This window comes from Bos taurus, chromosome 11, assembly GCF_002263795.3.
Source record: "Bos taurus isolate L1 Dominette 01449 registration number 42190680 breed Hereford chromosome 11, ARS-UCD2.0, whole genome shotgun sequence".
In the NCBI taxonomy this organism is placed as follows: domain Eukaryota; kingdom Metazoa; phylum Chordata; class Mammalia; order Artiodactyla; family Bovidae; genus Bos; species Bos taurus.
In genome coordinates this window covers 36,768,347-36,785,575 of record NC_037338.1, presented here as the reverse complement: position 1 = coordinate 36,785,575, position 17,229 = coordinate 36,768,347, and positions in this window count along the sequence as shown.

Sequence of the window (17,229 nt, the reverse complement as noted above, 5' to 3'; positions counted from 1 at the left end):
CAGTTTTATCTCTTCCTTTCTAATCTGAATGCTTTTTATTACTTCTTCCTCTTCATTGCTTTGGTTCAGACTTCCAATATTATGTTGAACTGGAAGTGAAAGAGTGGGCATCCTTGTCTTGGTCCTGACCTTAGAGGGAACTATCAGCTTTTCTCTGTTGAGTATGATGTTATCGGTGGTCTTATCATATGCAGTATGGCTTGTATTTTGTTGCCTCTATACCCGTTTGTTGAGAGTTTTTAATCATACATTAATGGTGAATTTTGTCAAATGCTTTTTCTATATCTATTGAGATGATCATTTTTATCCTTCCTTTTATTAATGTGGTGTATGACATGACTGATTTAAGAAAACTAGACTATCCTTGCATCCTTGGAGTCAATTTCCTTGATCATGGTATATGATCCTTTTAATGTATTGTTGAACTTGGTTTGCTAAATTTTGTTGAGAATTTTCACGTCTATATTCATCAGGGATACTTGCCTGTACTTTGCTATCCTTGCTGTGTCCTTGTCTGGTTTTGATGTAAAGGCAATATTGATTTCATAAAATGAGTTTGGAAGAGTTCCCTCCTCTTTCATTTTTTGAAAGAGTTTGAGAAGTGCTATGTACTCAGTCGTTCAGTTGTGTCTGACTCTTTGTGGCCCTATGGACTGTAGCCTGCCAGGCTCCTCTGTCCATGGAATTCTCCAGGCAAGAATACTGGCCTGTGTTGCCACTTCCTACTCCAGGGGATCTTCCTGACTGACCCAAGGATAACACCCATGTCTCTTGTGTCTCCTGCACTGGCAGGCAGATTCTTTACCACTAGCACCACCTGGGCAGTGCACAGTTTGAGAAGGACTGGTATTAATCCTTCTTTGAATGTTTGGCAGAATTCATCTGTTAAGCTGTCTGGTCCTGGACTTTTGTTTTTTGGACAGTTTTTGATTACTGATTCAAAATCCTTCCTAGTAATCAAGCTATTCAGATTTTCTATTTCTTCATGATTCAGTCTTAGAAGGTTGTATGTTTCTAGAAATACATCCATTTCTTCTAGGTTGTCCAATTTGTTGGTGTATAATTGTTCATAGTAGTCACTTATAATACTTTGTATTTCTGTGGTACCAGTTATAATGTCTCATTTTTTCATTTCTTATTTTATTTCTTTGCGTACTCTCTCTCTTTTTCCTTGGTGAATCTAGCTAAAGGCTTATCTATTTTGTTTATCTTTTCAAAGAACCAGCTCTTTTTTAATTAATCTATTGTTTTTCCAGTCTCTATTTCATTTATTTCTGTTCTGCTTTTGTTATTTCCTTCCTTCTATTAACTTTGGATTTCATTTGTTCTTCTTTCCTGGTGCTCAGATGGTAAAGCATCTGCCTGCAACGTGGGAGACATGGGTTCGATCCCTGGGCCAGGAAGATCCCCTGGAGAAGGAAATGGCAACCCACTCCAGTATTCTTGCCTGGACAATCCCATGGATGGAGGAGCCTGGTGGGCTATAGTCCATGGGGTCGCAAAGAGCTGGACTCAACTGAGCAACTTCATTTTCTTTTCTTTCTTTTTCTAGTTCCTTGAGATGTAAAATTAGGTTCTTTAGAGATCTTTATTTTTCTTAATATAGATTTTATTGCTATGAACTTGCCTCTTAGAATTGCTTTTGCTGCATCCCATAAATTTTGATATATTGTATTTCCATTTTCATTTGTCCCAAAGTATTTTTTAATTTTTCTTTTATTTCTTTGTTAACCCATTGATCGTTCAGGAGCATACCATTTACTGCTGCTGCTAAGTCACTTCAGTCATGTCCGACTCTGCGACCCCATAGATGGCAGCCCACTAGGCTCCCTTGTCCCCAGGATCCTCTAGGTAAGAATACTGGAGTGGGATGCCATTTCCTTCTCCGAGCATACCATTTAATCCCCACGTATTTGTGAATTTTTCAGTTTTCTTCCTGTTATTGACTTCCAGTTTCATACCGCAGTGATCAAAAAAGATGCTTAATATGATTTCAATCTTTGTAAATTTGCTAAAACTTGTTTTGAGGTCTAATATATAATCTAGAGGATGTTCCATGTACAAATGAGAAGAATGTTTATTCTGTTGCTTTTGGATGGAATGTTCTGTACAAATCTGTTAAGCTCATATGATCTAATGAGTCATTCAAGACTGATGTTTCCTTATTAGTATTCTTTCTAGGTGATCATCTGTTGATATATGTGGAGTATTGAAGTCCTTTACTATTAAGTATTATTGTATTGCTATCTATGTCTCACTTTAGGTCTGTTAATATTTGCTTTATATATTTTGTGCTTATATATGGGTGCAAAAATATTTTTAAATATTACATCCTCTTATTGAATGGATCCCTTTATGATTATGTAATGCTCTTTTATTATAGTTAGTATTTTAAAGTCTATTTTGTCTGATATAAATATAGCTATCCAGCTTTTGTGGAGAAAGCAATGGCAGCCCACTCCAGTACTCTTACCTGGAAAATCCATGGACGGAGGAGTCTGGTGGGCTGCCGTCTATGGGGTTGCACAGAGTCGGACACGACTGAAGCAACTTGGCAGCAGCAGCATCCAGCTTTTGGGGGGGTTCCATTTGCATGGAACATTGCTTTCAGTAGCTTTACTTTCAGTCGGTTTGTGTCCTCAAACAGTGTTTTATTTCCAAATAACACTTAACTTAAAGATTTTGAAAACCTAGGTCCAGACTTAGAGTTAAACAGAAATAGTTAAATCTTCATGCTCACAGAGGTTAACTTGCTGAGACAAATTTCAAGATTTAGTACAGGCAACTGCTAAGTGCTATCACAGATCAGATCAGATCAGTCACTCAGTCGTGTCCGACTCTTTGCGACCCCATGAATCGCAGCACGCCAGGCCTCCCTGTCCATCACCAACACCCAGAGTTCACTCAGACTCACGTCCATCGAGCCAGTGATGCCATCCAGCCATCTCATCCTCTGTCGTCCCCTTCTCCTCCTGCCCCCAATCCCTCCCAGCATCAGAGTCTTTTCCAATGAGTCAACTCTTTGCATGAGGTGGCCAAAGTACTGGAGTTTCAACTTTAGCGTCATTCCTTTCAAAGAAATCCCAGGGCTGCTCTCCTTCAGAATGGACTGGTTGGATCTCCTGGCAGTCCAAGGGACTCTCAAGAGTCTTCTCCAACACCACAGTTCAAAAGCATCAATTCTTTGGCGCTCAGCCTTCTTCACAGTCCAACTCTCACATCCATACATGACCACAGGAAAAACCATAGCCTTGACTAGACGGACCTTTGTTGGCAAAGTAACGTCTCTGCTTTTGAATATGCTATCTAGGTTGGTCATAACGTTCCTTCCAAGGAGTAAGTGTCTTTTAATTTCATGGCTGCAGTCACCATCTGTAGTGATTTTGGAGCCCAGAAAAATAAAGTCTGACACTGTTTCCACTGTTTCCCCATCTATTTCCCATGACGTGGTGGGACCGGATGCCATGATCTTCGTTTTCTGAATGTTGAGCTTTAAGCCAACTTTTTCACTCTCCACTTTCACTTTCATCAAGAGGCTTTTTAGTTTTTCTTCACTTTCTGCCATAAGGGTGGTGTCATCTGCATGTTGAGGTTATTGATATTTCTCCAGGCAATCTTGATTCCAGCTTGTGTTTCTTCCAGTCCAGCGTTTCTCATGATGTACTCTGCATATAAGTTAAATAAATAGGGTGAAAATATACAGCCTTGACGAACTCCTTTTCCTATTTGGAACCAGTCTGTTGTTCCATGTCCAGTTCTAACTGTTGCTTCCTGACCTGCATATAAAGTTCTCAAGAGGCAGATCAGGTGGTCTGGTATTCCCATCTCTTTCAGAATTTTCCACAGTTTATTGTGATCCACACAGTCAAAGGCTTTGGCATAGTCAATAAAGCAGAAATAGATGCTTTTCTGGAACTCTCTTGCTTTTTCCATGATCCAGCAGATGTTAGCAATTTGATCTCTGGTTCCTCTGCCTTTTCTAAAACCAGCTTGAACATCAGGAAGTTCACAGTTCACATATTGCTGAAGCCTGGCTTGGAGAATTTTGAGCATTACTTTACTAGCGTGTGAGATGAGTGCCTTTGTGCGGTAGTTTGAGCATTCTTTGGCATTGCCTTTCTTTGGGATTGGAATGAAAACTGACCTTTTCCAGTCCTGTGGCCACTGCTGAGTTTTCCAAATTTGCTGGCATATTGCATGCAGCACTTTCACAGCATCATCTTTCAGGATTTGGAATAGCTCAACTGGAATTCCATCACCTCCACTAGCTTTGTTCGTAGTGATGCTTTCTAAGGCCCACTTGACTTCACATTCCAGGATGTCTGGCTCTAGGTCAGTGATCACACCATCGTGATTATCTGGGTCGTGAAGATCTTTTTTGTATAGTTCTTCTGTGTATTCTTGCCATCTCTTCTTAATATCTTCTACTTCTGTTAGGTCCATACCATTTCTGTCCTTTATCGAGCTCATCTTTGCATGAAATATTCCTTTGATATCTCTGATTTTCTTGAAGAGATCCCTAGTCTTTCCCATTCTGTTGTTTCCCTCTATTTCTTTGCATTGATCACTGAAGAAGGCTTTCTTATCTCTTCTTGCTATTCTTTGGAACTCTGCATTCAGATGCTTATATCTTTCCTTTTCTCCTTTGCTTTTCACTTCTCTTCTTTTCACAGCTATTTGTAAGGCCTCCCCAGACAGCCATTTTGCTTTTTTGCATTTCTTTTCTATGGGAATGGTCTTGATCCCTGTCTCCTATACAGTGTCACAAACCTCATTCCATAGTTCATCAGGCACTCTATCTATCAGATCTAGGCCCTTAAATCTATTTCTCACTTCCACTGTATAATCATAAGGGATTTGATTTAAGTCATACCTGAATGGTCTAGTGGTTTTCCCTACTTTCTTCAATTTCAGTCTGAATTTGGCAATAAGCAGTTCATGGTCTGAGCCACAGTCAGCTCCTGGTCTTGTTTTTGCTGACTGTATAGAGCTTCTCCATCTTTGGCTGCAAAGAATATAATCAATCTGATTTTGGTGTTGACCATCTGGTGATGTCCATGTATAGAGTCTTCTCTTGTGTTGTTGGAAGAGGGTGTTTGTTATGACCAGTGCATTTTCTTGGCAAAACTCTATTAGTCTTTGCCCTGCTTCATTCCGTATTCCAAGGCCAAATTTGCCTGTTACTCCAGGTGTTTCTTGACTTCCTACTTTTGCATTCCAGTCCCCTATAATGAAAAGGACATCTTTTTTGGGTGTTAGTTCTAAAAGGTCTTGTAGGTCTTCATAGAACCATTCAACTTTAGCTTCTTCAGTGTTACTGGTTGGGGCTTAGACTTGGATTACTGTGATATTGAATGGTTTGCCTTGGAAACGAACAGAGATCATTCTGTCGTTTTTGAGATTGCATCCAAGTACTGCATTTCAGACTCTTGTTGACCATGATGGCCACTCCATGTCTTCTGAGGGATTCCTGCCCGCAGTAGTAGATATAATGGTCATCTGAGTTAATTTCACCCATTCCAGTCCATTTCAGTTCGCTGATTCCTAGAATGTCGACATTCACTCTTGCCATCTCTTGTTTGACCACTTCCAATTTGCCTTGATTCATGGACCTGACATTCCAGGTTCCTATGCAATATTGCTCTTTACAGCATCGGACCTTGCTTCTATCACCAGTTACATCCACAGCTGGGTATTGTTTTTGCTTTGGCTCCATCCCTTCATTCTTTCTGGAGTTATTTCTCCACTGATCTCCAGTAGCATGTTGGGTACCTACTGACGGGGGAAGTTTCTCTTTCAGTATCCTATCATTTTGCCTTTTCATACTGTTCATGGGGTTCTCAAGGCAAGAATAATGAAGTGGTTTGCCATTCCCTTCTCCAGTGGACCACATTCTGTCAAATCTCTTCACCATAGCCCGCCCATCTTGGGTGGCCCCACGGGCATGGCTTAGTTTCATTGAGTTAGACAAGGCTGTGGTCCTAGTGTGATTAGATTGGCTAGTTTCCTGTGAGCATGGTTTCAGTGTGTTTGCCCTCTGATGCCCTCTTCCAACACCTACCATCTTACTTGGGTTTCTCTTACCTTGGGCGTGGGGTATCTCTTCACGGCTGCTCCAGCAAAGTGCAGCCATTGCTCCTTACCTTGGACGAGGGGTATCTCCTCACCGCCACCCCTCCTGACCTTCAATGTAGGATAGCTCCTCTAGGCCCTCCTGCACCCGCGCAGCCATGGCTCCGGGTAACTCCTCTCGTTGTGGCCCCTGGCCTCGGGCGTGGGGGCGTGGGGTAGCTCCTCCCAGCTGTCGCCCTGATATCTCGCTTACCCTCTATTTGCTCACACTCCATGAAAGCCATGTTTGATCACCTGTAAGGGATCCTCGTCTGTGCACCGCCTCCACTCCAGGCCTAGCCAATGTCTGCTGTACCCTCCCTCTCTCCTTAACCCATCTCTATGCCCACCTTCCTTCAAAGACCCTTCTCCAAGGCAATCTGGTCTTCTTTCTGCTGACTCTGAAAAATAAAATTAAATGTATTTGAAATCTACATATTGATATTCTCTGAAATATAAGGTGTCAAAACTGTATCACATTAATCAGATCAGATCAGATCAGTTGCTCAGTCATGTCCAACTCTTTGTGACCCCATGAATCCCAGCACGCCAGGCCTCCCTATCCATCACCAACTCCCGGAGTTCACTCAGACTCACGTCCATCGAGTCAATGATGCCATCCAGCCATCTCATTCTCTGTCGTCCCCTTCTACTCCTGCCCCCAATCCCTCCCAGCATCAGAGTCTTTTCCAATGAGTCAACTCTTTGCATGAGGTGGCCAAAGTACTGGAGTTTCAGCTTCAGTGTCATTCCTTCCAAAGAAATCCCAGGGCTGATTTCCTTCAGAATGGACTGGTTGGATCTCCTTGCAGTCCAAGGGACTCTCAAGAGTCTTCTCCAACACCACAGTTCAAAAGCATCAATTCTTCAGCGCTCAGCCTTCTTCACAGTCCAACTCTCACATCCATACATGACCACAGGAAAAACCATAGCCTTGACTAGACGAACCTTTGTTGGCAAAGGAATGTCTCTGCTTTTGAATATGCTATCTAGGTTGGCCATAACGTTCCTTCCAAGGAGTAAGCGTCTCTTAATTTCATGGCTGCAGTCACCATATGTAGTGATTTTGGAGCCCAGAAAAATAGAGTCTGACACTGTTTCCACTGTTTCCCCATCTATTTCCCATGACGTGGTGGGACCGGATGCCATGATCTTCGTTTTCTGAATGTTGAGCTTCAAGCCAACTTTTTCACTCTCCATTTTCACTTTCATCAAGAGGCTTTTTAATTCTTCTTCACTTTCTGCCATAAGGGTGGTGTCATCTGCATACCTGAGGTTATTGATATTTCTCCCAGCAATCTTGATTCCAGCTTGTGTTTCTTCCAGTCCAGCGTTTCTCATGATGTACTCTGCATATAAGTTAAATAAATAGGGTGACAATATACAGCCTTGACGAACTCCTTTTCCTATTTGGAACCAGTCTGTTGTTCCATGTCCAGTTCTAACTATTGCTTCCTGACCTGCATACAAATTTCTCAAGAGGCAGATCAGGTGGTCTGGTATTCCCACCTGTTTCAGAATTTTCTACAGTTTATTGTGATCCACACTGTCATTAATATCATCCTGAAAAAAAGATACTTGAATACATATTTCAGTTGTTCCCTATAATACAAATTAACATGAAGAACTAAAAAATTGGGAAACTGCTTTACAAAAGACAATTGTGGAGTGCTGATACTAGGGTGTTTTCATAAATTATAAAAAATAAAATTACAAGTTTGTTTATAAAACAACACAATCAAAATTATTGAAATACTATATAATTTAAAAATACAATAATATTATTTTAAATGTTAAACAATAAACTTACTTAAAAATAAGGAAATCAGGACAGATACATTATTTTTTATTGCTATTTAAGTAATAAGTGTATATATTCTTCACATCAGTTTTTAATATAATTTAAATGAGTTTAAAGCCCCCTTTATACTTTCCACATCTTCTCAGTCTTAGTTCTTTTTTCATCTCCTCATTATTATCACTTTGCTATATCTCTTCCAGAACTCTTTCCTTGCATTTACATAATCTTTCTACAAGGGTTAATATTTTACATGTAAAAAACTAAACAGCTTTTGTACAAAGAAATAAGAGCTGAACTTCTGTTCTAAGGTATAATTTTCCAGGCAGGAACATTTTCATTTCTGGGCTCTAGTGAATGTTGAAGAAGCAATGTTAAATCTAAAATCAAAACACTTTTAAAAATGCAACATTCAACTATCTGCTACAAGGAACTCACAAAATGTAAACATTAGTAAAAAGAAATGTCAACATGAATGACATTTTAAAACCTTTAGTTGTGCAAAAAGTTTAGGAAAAAGAAAACTTTTACAGGCAGAAACTATGCCAGTTTATTACTAGGAATTATTTTTGTCATCCCATTATTAACTCTATGAATAACCTAATTAGTCTGTCAGGCACATACTGTCCATTGTACTTTTATTATGCACAGTAAGCTATATCTAGAGCTGCTTTTAAGGCAAATTAGCAATGCTGTGTTTCAGTCACTCAGTTGTGTCTGATTCTTTGTGTCTGATTCCATGAACTGCAGTACACCAGGCTTCCCTGTCCTTCACTCTCTCCCAGAGTTTGCTCAAACTCATGTCCATTGAGTTGGTCATGCCATCCAACCATCTCATCCTCTGCCACCCACTTCTCCTCTTGCTTCAATCTTTCTCAGCATCATGGTTTTTTCCAATGAAAGTCAGCTCTTCGCATCAGGTGACCAAAGAATTAGAGTTTCAGATTCAGCATCAGTCCTTCCAAAGAATATTCAGGGTTGATTTCCTTTAGGTTGACTGATTTGATCTCTGTGTTGTCCAAGGGACTCTCAAGAGTCTTCTCCAATACCACAGTTCAAAAGCATCAATTCTTCGGTGCTCAAACTTCTTCATAGTCCAACTCTCACATTCATACATGACTACTGGAAAAACCATAGCTTTGACTATACAGACTTTTGTCAGCAAGTGATGTGCTTTTTAATATGCTGTCTAGGTTGGTCATAGCTTTCCTTTCCAGGAGCAAGCATATTTTAATTTCATGATTGCAGTCACTATCCACAGTGATTTTGGAGCCCAAGAAAATAAAGTCTGTCACTGTTTCCATTTTTATCCCCAACTATTTGCCATAAAGTGATGGGACCAGATGTCATGATCTTCGTTTTTTGAACACTGAGTTTTAAGTCAGCTTCTTCACTCTCCTCTTTCACACTCAACAAGAGGTTTTTTGTTCCTCTTTGCTTTCTACCATTAGGTTGGTGTCATCTGCATATCTGAGGTTATTGATATTTCTCCTGGCAATCTTGATTCTAGCTTGTGATTCACCCAGCCTGGCATTTCACATGAAGTACTCTTCATACAAGTTAAATAAGCAGGATGACAATATACAGCCTTGTCATACTCTTTTCCCAATTTGGAACCAGTCCATTGTTCCATGTCCGGTTCTAACTGTTGCTTCTTGAGCTGCATACAGGTTTCTCAGAAGACAGGTAACGTGGTCAGGTATAATAGAAAGACAAAACAGATAGACAGACACACACACAAAAATAAATAAAGGAATCCAAACACTAAAGATAGTCATCAAATCACACTGGAAGAAAGCAAAAGAAGAACAAAAAAGAACTCTGCTGCTGCTGCTGCTAAGTCGCTTCAGTTGTGTCCAACTCTGTGCGACCCCAGAGATGGCAGCCCACCAGGCTCCCCCGTCCCTGGGATTCTCCAGGAAAGAACACTGGAGTGGGTTGCCATTTCCTTCTCCAATGCATGAAAGGAAAAAGTGAAAGTGAAGTCACTCAGTCGTGTCTGACCCTCAGCGACCCCATGGACTGCAGCCTACCAGGCTCCTCCGTCCATGGGATTTTCCAGGCAAGAGTACTGGAGTGGGGTGCCATTGCCTTCTCTAGAAACCTCCAAACAAATAACAAAATGGCAATAAGTACAAATCTATCAATAATTATTTTTTGAAGTAGAACTGACTTACAATGTTGTGTCAGTTCAATAAGTACTTTAACTGTAATAAACTAAATGCTCCAATTAAATGACGTAGAGTTGCTAAGTGGATACAAAACAAAACCCAAATATAATCTGCCTACAAGAGACTCACTTCAGATTGAAAGTTCAGAGACAAAAAAAATATTCCATGCAAATGGAAATCAAAAGACAGTCATTGTGGTAATACTTAGGCAAAATCTGTAAAAAGATACAAAGAAGAATATTACATAATCATCAAGGGATAAATCTAAGAAAAAGATATGACAATTGTAAATATATATGCATCCAACATAGGAGCACCTAAATACATAAAACAAATATTGACATAATGGGAGAAACTGACAGTAACATAGTAACAGTAGGTGACTTTCAAACCCCACTTATATCATCCAGACCAAAACTCAATTAGGAAACAATGGCCTTAAATGATACATTAAATCTGATGGATATATATATATATATATAGAGAGAGAGAGAGAGAGAGAGAATATTCTAAACAAAGTCTCAGTAAATGTAAGAAAACTGAAGTCATATCAAGCATCTCTTCCAAGCACAATGCTATGAGACTAGAAATCATTATAAGGAAAAACACAAACTCATAGAGACTAAACTATACGCTAGTAAACAACCAATGGATTACTGAAGTAATCCAAGAAGAAATAAAAAGACTTGGGGACAAACAAGAATGGAAACACAATGATCCACAATTTATGGGACATAGCAAAATCACTTCTAATTCTAAAAAGAAAGTTTATAGGGATACAAGACTACCTCAGGAAGCAAGAAAAATCTCAAATAAATGACCTAACCTTACACCTAAAGTAATTGGAAAAAAAAGAACAAACAAAACCCAAAGGTAGTAAAAGGTAATAAATCATAAAGATCAAGACAGAAATAAATGAAATGGACTTTAAAAAAACAGAAAATACTAATGAAACTAAGACTTGCTTCTTTGAAAAGATAAGCAAAGTTGTTAAAGCTTTAGCCAGACTCATCAGAAAAAGAGACAGGGCCCAAATCAATAAAATCAGAAATGAAAGAGAAGTTACTATTAACACCACAGAAATACAAAGAATCATAAGAGATTACTAAGAACAACTATATGTGAATAAAATGGACAATCTAGAAGAAATGGGAAAATTATCACCAGTCACATCCACAGCTGGGTATTGTATTGCTTTGGCTCCATCCCTTCATTCTTCCTGGAGTTATTTCTCCACTGATCTCCAGTAGCATATTGGGTACCTACTGACCTGGGGAGTTTCTCTTTCAGTACCCTATCATTTTGTCTTTTCATACTGTTCATGGGGTTCTCAAGGCAAGAATACCGAAGTGGTTTGCCATTCCCTTCTCCAGTGGACCACATTCTGTCAAATCTCTCCACCATGACCCGCCCGTCTTGGGTGGCCCCACGGGCATGGCTTAGTTTCATTGAGTTAGACAAGGCTGTGGTCCTAGTGTGATTAGATTGGCTAGTTTTCTGTGAGCATGGTTTCACTGTGTCTGCCCTCTGATGCCCTCTTCCAACACCTACCATCTTACTTGGGTTTCTCTTACCTTGGGCGTGGGGTATCTCTTCACGGCTGCTCCAGCAAAGTGCAGCCATTGCTCCTTACCTTGGACGAGGGGTATCTCCTCACCGCCGCCCCTCCTGACCTTCAATGTAGGATAGCTCCTCTAGGCCCTCCTGAGCCCGCGCAGCCACGGCTCCAGGTAACTCCTCTCGTGGCAGCCCCTGGCCTCAGGCATGGGTTGCTCCTCCCGGCCGCCGCCCCTGGCCTCGGGTGTGGGGGCGTGGGGTAGCTCCTATACTTATGGTCAATTAATCCATGACACAGGAGGCAAGAATTCACAAGGGTAAAGATAATCTCTTCAATAACAGTGCTGGAGAAACTGGACAACTACCTGTAAAAGAATAAAATTAGAACACTTTCTCACATCATATACAAAAATAAACTCAAAATGGATTAAAATGTAATACTGGAAATCATCAAATTTCTTGAAAAAATATAGGTAAAACACTCTTTGATGTCCAATATAGCAATGTTTTTGTATCTGTCTCCTAAAGCATAGGAAATGGAAACAAAAATAAACAAATTGGACCTAAGTAAACTTAGCTTTTGCACAGCAAAGGAAACCATCAACAAAATGAGAAAATATTTGCTAGTGATATGCCTGATAAAGGATTAACATTAAAATATATAAACAACCTATACAACTCAATCTCAAAAAAAAAAAAAAAACAGAAACCAATAACAAATGTCCCCAATTTAAAAAGAAATACCTGGAGTAACAGGCAAATTAGGCATTGGAGTACAAAATGAAGCAGGTCAAAGGCTAATAGAGTTTTGCCAACAAAACACACTGGTCATAGCAAACACTCCCTTCTAACGACACAAGAGACAGCTCTACACATGGACATCACCAGACGGTCAATACTGAAATCAGATTGATTATATTCTTTGCAGCCAAAGATGGGGAAGCTCTATACAGGCAGCAAAAACAAGACCAGGAGCTGAATGTGGCTCAGATCATGAACTCCTGGTTGCCAAATTCAGACTTAAATTGAAGAAAGTAGGGAAAACCAGTAGATCATTCAGGTATGAGCTAAATCAAATCCCTTACATTTATACAGTGGAAGTGACAAATAAACTCAAGGGATCAGATCTGATAGACAGAGTGCCTGAAGAACTATGGATGCAGGTTCATGACACTGTACAAGAGGCAGGGATCAAGACCATCCCAAAGGAAAAGAAATGAAAAAGGCAAAATGGTTGTCTGAGGAGGCCTTACAAATAGCTGTGAATAGAAGAGAAGCGAAAGGCAAAGGAGAAAAGGAAAGATATACCCATTTGAATGCAGAGTTCCAAAGAATAGTAAGGAGAGATAAGAAAGCCTTTCCCAGTGATCAGTGCAAAGAAATAGAGGAAAACAATAGAATGGGAAATTCTAGAGATCTCTTCAAGAAAATTATAGACACCAGGGGAACATTTCATGCAAAGATGGGCACAATAAAGGACAAAAATGATATAGACCTAACAGAAGCAGAAGATATTAAGAAGAGGTGGCAAGAATACACAGAAGAGCTATACAAAAAAGAACTTCATGACCTAGATAATCACGATGGTGTGATCACTCACCTAGAGCCAGACATCTTGGAATGCAAAGTCAAGTGGGCCTTAGGAAGCATCACTACGAGCAAAGCTAGTGGAGGTGATGGAATTCCAGTTGAGTTATTTCAAATCCTAAAAGAGGATGCTGTGAAAGTGCTGCACTCAATATGCCAGCAAATTTGGAAAACTCAGCAGTGGCCACAGGACTGGAAAAGGTCAGTTTTCATTCCAAAAAGAAAGGCAATGCCAAAGAATGCTCATACTACCACACAATTGCACTCATCTCACATGCTAGCAAAGTAATGCTCAAAATTCCAAGCCAGGCTTCAACAGTATGTGAACTGTGAATTTCCAGATGTTAAAGCTGCATTTAGAAAAGTCAGAGGAACCAGAGATCAAATTGCCAACATCCGTTGGATCGTCGAAAAAGAGAGAAAGTTCCAGAAAAACATCTACTTCTGCTTTATTGTCTATGCCAAAGCCTTTGATTGTGTGGATCACAATAAACTGTGGAAAATTCTGAAAGAGATGGGAATACCAGACTACCTGATCTGCCTCTTGAGAAATTTGTATGCAGGTCAGGAAGCAGCAGTTAGAACTGGACATGGAACAACAGACTGGTTCCAAATTGGGAAACAAGTACATCAAGGCTGTATATTGTCACCCTGCTTATTTAACTTCTATGCAGAGTACATCATGAGAAACGCTGCACTGGATGAAGCACAATTATAATCAAGATTTCCAGGAGAAATATTAATAACTCAGATATGCAGATAACATCAGCCTTATGGCAGAGAGTGAAGAACTAAAAAGCCTCTTGATAAAAGTGAAAAAGGAGAGTGAAAAAGTTGGTTTAAAACTCAACATTCAAAAAACTAAGATCATGGCAACCAGTCCCATCATTTGATGGCAAATAGATGGGGAAACAGTGGAAACAGTGAGAGACTTTATTATTTTGGGCTCCAAAATCACTGCAGATGGACTGTAGCCATGAAATTAAAAGATGCTTGCTCCTTGGAAGAAAAATTATGACCAACCTAGACAGCACATTAAAAAGCAGAGACATTACTTTGCCAACAAAGGTTCATCTAGTCAAAGCTATGGTTTTTCCAGTAGTCACTATGGATGTGAGAATTGGACTATAAAGAAAGGTGAGCAATGTAGAATGGAAGCTTTTGAACTGTGGTGTTGGAGAAGACCCTTGAGAGTCCCTTGGGTTGCAAGCAGATCCAATCTGTCAATCCTAAAGCAAATCAGTCCTGAACATTCATTGGAAGGACTGATGCTGAAGCTGAAACTCCAATACTTTGGCCACCCGAAGTGAAGAACTAACTCATTGGAAAAGACCCTGAAGCTAGGAAAGATCGAAGGCAGGAGGGAAAGGGGACAACAGAGGATGAGATGGTTGGATGGCATCACCAACTTGACGGACATGAGTTTGAGTGAACTCTGGGAATTGGTGATGGTCATGGAAGCCTGGTGTTCATCAATCCATGGGGTCACAAAGAGTCTGACACGACTGAGTGACTGGATCACCATGTGATCCAGCAATAGCTTTCCTGTGTATGGAAGACAATGAAAACACTCATTTATAAAGATGCATGTACCCGAAATGTTCATAGCTGCATTATTTACAAAGCCAGGAGATGGAGGCAACATAAGTATGCATCAACAGATGAATGGATAAAGAAGATGTTTATATGTATAAAACTATAGAAAATATATGGTTACACATAGAGTATATATAAAACTGAGTAAAATTAAAGAAGAAGAATGAAATTTTGCCATTTGCAACAACACAGACAGAGCTCGAGGGTATTATGTTTAGTGAAATAAGCCAGATAGAAAGATGAAGATTACACTTTTATGTGGAATCTCAAAAATAAAACAAACGTTTATAACAAAACAGAGAGAGGAAGGAAGGTGAGACAGGATAGGACTAGGGGATTAAGAAGTACAAACTATAATGTATAAAAAAATAAGCTACAAGGATATTGTACAACACAGGGAATATAGCCAATATTTTATAATAACTTTGTATGGAGTATAATCTGTAAAACCTCAATAACCTCACATACACATATGATACCACTCTTATGGCAGAAAGTGATGAGGAACTAAAAAGCTTCTTGATGAAAGTGAAAGAGGAGAGAGAAAACACTGGCTTAAAACTTGACATTCAAAAAACTAAGATCATGGCATCTGGTCCCATCACGTCATGGCAAATAGATGGGAAAACAATGGAAACCATGACAGATTTTATTTTCTTGGGCTCCAAAATCACTGCAGGTGGTGACTGTAGCCATGAAATTAAAAGAAGCTTGCTCCTTGGAAGAAAAGTTATGACCAACCTAGACAGCATATTAAAAAGCAGAGACATTACCGTGCTGATAAAGGTCCATCTAATCAAAGCTATGGTTTTTCCAGTAGTCATGTATGAATGTGAATGTTGGACTATAAAGAAAGCTGAGTGCCGAAAAATTGATGCTTTTGAACTATGGTGTTCTAGAAGACTCTTGAGAGTCCCTTGGACAGCAAGGAGATCCAACCAGTCAATCCTAAAGCAAATCAGTCCTGAATATTCATTGGAAGGACTGATGCTGAAGCTGAAATTCCAATACTTTGGCCACCTGATGTGAAGAACTGACTCATTGGAAAAGACCCTGATGCTGGGAAAGATTGAAGGCAGGAGGGGAAGGGGACAACAGACGATGAGATGGTTGGATGGCATCACCGACTCGATGGACATGAGTTTGAGCAAGCTCCAGGGGTTGGTGACGGACACGGAAGCCTGGCATGTTGCAGTCCATGTGGTCACAAAGAGTTAGACACGACTGAGCAACTGAAGTGCACTGAACTGCATCTATAAAGTTTTTGATTCATTATGTTCAGTTTACCTGAAACAATAGAATATTGTAAATCAACTATATCTCAGAAAAAACTCTTATTGGCCCACTTGCATATCATCACTGGTCATGTTTATTGTGCTTCTAAATATGGTGGTAACACATTAATCTTTCCATTCATTCTATTTTTTGCTTCATTTGGGCAAGGGGAGATGTTTAAGCAAGTTGGGAAAATGGAGGTGGGGGATATCAGGCAAATTATCCCTATATATGAAAAAGTCAAATCACATTGTCTTCTGGTTTGGTAATATAAATACTTAACCCCTTTGGTTACTGGTATTGGGCACATTTTGAAGCTGACCATTTACTATCTATAGGCTGGCAATGGCAAATACAGTTCAATGGAATTCCAAGTCAGAATTTAGCTGATTTACAATTTCTGAATCTCCATGTACTCTGGAGTAGGAACTATATCTTTATGATCCCTATATTCCCTGGATGAATATAATTCATGTTAATGAATGAAGAGACAAATATCACCTATTTACTCATAACATAAAATAAACCGTATTATTGACAATAAGAATTGCCATTTTATATAATTCTGTAGCTAATAAGAAAACATATGATTAAGTACCACATTTATTTTCTTATTTCCTTATTTTAAGTATTTCATAGATATTCCTGACAAGGTTGGACAGATTACTCCTGATCCCACAGTATGTGCCATCTATCAATATTTGGTTAATTGTTCTCACTAACTCAAACTGTTTTCTTCCACAAAACAAACAAAAACAAAAGTCTCTTTAGTTAAAATATATTCCTATACTCTAAAACCAGCCAGATTTGCTTTAAAATGCCCCATTTGAAAAATAAATGAATAAAATGCTCCGTTCACATGTCTATATTTCATGCTCTCTTTCCGTATTAAACTGTTTCATAAATTAAACAAGGATATTTAAAATAAAATTTCATTACACCACCTAAAACTGGCTGTACCAATAAATACATGTAGAGCCTCTTTCTCAAACAGCCTGTATAAGATTATTTATTCTATTAGCCACAACTAAATAACATATTTATTACTTTAAGTACATGTAGCAGAAAACAACTAGTGCTACTTTTAGCAAAAATCAAAAGTGAATGTTGTAATTATAAGGATACAGGCATCTC